Source organism: Canis lupus, chromosome 25, assembly GCF_003254725.2.
Source record: "Canis lupus dingo isolate Sandy chromosome 25, ASM325472v2, whole genome shotgun sequence".
NCBI lineage: Eukaryota > Metazoa > Chordata > Mammalia > Carnivora > Canidae > Canis > Canis lupus.
The window spans coordinates 49,245,150-49,247,608 of record NC_064267.1 but is presented as its reverse complement, the minus strand read 5'-3'; the positions used below and the strand labels follow the sequence as shown (position 1 = coordinate 49,247,608).

The following is a 2,459-nucleotide window of genomic DNA, read 5'->3' as shown; positions in this document are numbered from 1 at the left end:
AGAACAAGGAGAGGGGAGGAGAGGAAGGGGAGGTGGAAGGAGGGAAGGAAAGAAGGAGAGAAGAAGGAAGACATTGATGAGGGCAGGTCAAAAGGACACCAGATCCTAAAAGAGCTCCCAGTAGCCAAAGCAGGAACAATGTAAGCAACAAAATAAAGTAGAATTGGATTATAACTCAAAGTATAAAATAAATGTTCCAGAGTCCATAATGATATAAATGACTGATGAAATTAATAAACAAGGAAGGAGAGACAAATGTACATCATGACGACTGTAGTTAATAATACTTAGTATATATTTAGAGGGGGACTGTGTGGCTCAGTAGATTAAGCATCTGACTCTTGATCTCAGCTCAGGTCTTAATCTCATGAGTCGTGAGTTCAAGCCCTACATGGGGCTCCATGCTGGGCATGGAGCTTACTTTAAAAAAAAAAATAATGATACTTATTTGAAAGTTGCTTAAAGAGTAAATCTTGAGAGGATCCCTGGGTGGCTCAGTGGTTTAGCACCTGCCTTTGGCCCAGGGCGTGATCCTGGAGTCCCTGGATTGAGTCCCGCGTCGGGCTCCCTGCATGGAGCCTGCTTCTCCCTCTGCCTGTGTCTCTGCCTCTCTCTCTGTGTCTCTCATGAATAAATAAATAAAATATTTTTTTAAAAAAGAGAGTAAATCTTGAAAGTCCTCATCACAAGAAAAAAATTCTGTAATTACGTACGACAGGTATTTACAAGACTTAGTGTGCTCCTTTAGCAGTACATACAAATACCAAATGGTTGTGTTGTACAGCGAGACTTAACATAATGTTGTATGGCAATTATACCTCAACAAAAAAAACAAATGTGTAAGAAGAGACAAATCACCAGTGCAAAATCCCAATAACATTTGTAGATACCCCATCTGAAGGAGGGGGAGCATAACTCCCTGTTCCTGAAGTGTGCACCATGCGTGGAGGTTCCCCCGGAGAGACAGTGTGGAAGGGGGGAAAGAGAGAAACTTCCCGAGGAGAAACTGACAAACACTGCTTCAGCCAAGTGGTCAAGGTCATCATCACTGACCATAAACCATGTCGGTAGCATCACTCTTGGTGAAAATGGCGCTTGTCTCTGTGGTCTTGTTCCCCAAGCCCCATAATCCCAGGCTATTCACGAGGACAACATCAGACAAATTTCTCTGTGGAGCAGCCTGCAGTCCACCTGACCACCACCCCTCAACACTGTCAGCGTCATCGAAGGCAAGGGAAGTCAGAAATTGTCAGAGCCAAGACCATTGAGCTTCAGGACACGATGACTACAGGCAACGCAGTACCCTGGGTGAGGTCCTGGAATGGGAAAATGGGATTTGGTAAAAAAAAAAAAAAAAAAAAAAAACTAAGAAAATCTGAATCAACTACATGGACTTTAGTTAATAAGGATGCATCAATATTGGTTCACTAATAGTAGTAAGTGTAGCATTATAATGTCAGATATTAAACAGGAAAACTGCCCCGAGGCGTATGGAACTCCATGTGCTAGGAGTTCTATTTTTCTGTAAATCTAAACTGTTCTAAAAATGATGTCGATTAATTTTTTTTAAGTTTAAGAACAAGAGGGGAAAAAGACAAACTTTATTGGAAGGCTATGGACTTTCTGAGAAGGCAGTGGGTCATTCCAGGGCTTGGAACGGACGTCTTGGCTGATCTTATTCAAGTTTCCACAACCAGGCACTGCTCTAAGGCTCCAGCTGTAAGGAAAAGTCCAGTTCCTTCTCTCTTTTTCCCTAAAGGTGCGGTGAGCTCCATCTGGGGTTTCACCGCCTCTATCCACCCAACGAAATCCTGACGATCATCTTTCCTCCACCTTCTCACACTTAGGGCTGTGTCGCCATTGTCAATAGACCTCACAGACCCCCACCGCGCTCCCGCCTTGCATACACACCTAAAAGCTGGTCACTGGTTGTGCAGTCCCCCTGCAGGACTTCTCAAGGTCACGGTTGGCCCCCCGAGCTTCCGGCCTGTGTTGTACCTGCGTCGCCTCCTGCAAGTCCGTCATCCCCTTTCTGTTTTATTGAAGATTCGCTTATCAGCTGTTTGTTGGTAGACTTGTAAAACTTTCAAGCACAAAATCCCTACTTCAAAGTACACAAATATTTTTGTCAACATGCATGGAAATACAGAGGCATAATTTATATTCAGTAAAATGCATAAATCTCAAGTTCATTCATTCATATCAGTGCATTTTTGCCAGTGAACAACCCCCTATAACTGCTCACCAGCCTGGAGATACACAGCACTGCCAGCCTTGTGTGTGCGTGTGTGTGTGTGTGTGTGTGTGTGTGTCTGTAACTTGCCAGCTGGAGATGGAGTGCATTTTCCTAATCCCTATGGTTCTGGGTTGTAGGCACACTTCTGCTGTGTTTCCAGTGGAGTTTCTCTGTTTCCAGGACTCCCGTGTCTTGCCTCATTGGAGTCCCTGTAAAATGTTTC

At 44.1% G+C, this 2,459-nt stretch overlaps 1 long non-coding RNA gene across 1 annotated transcript; it reads right to left on the bottom strand.

Moving 5' to 3' along the window:
• Positions 1-857: 857 nt before the first annotated feature.
• Positions 858-2,100, bottom strand: LOC112670002 (uncharacterized). Its single transcript, XR_003142722.3, has 2 exons — positions 1,912-2,100; positions 858-1,316 (listed from the first exon to the last, which is right to left on the bottom strand). It is a non-coding gene; the product is annotated as an uncharacterized LOC112670002 (long non-coding RNA).
• Between the last annotated feature and the right edge of the window lie 359 nt (positions 2,101-2,459).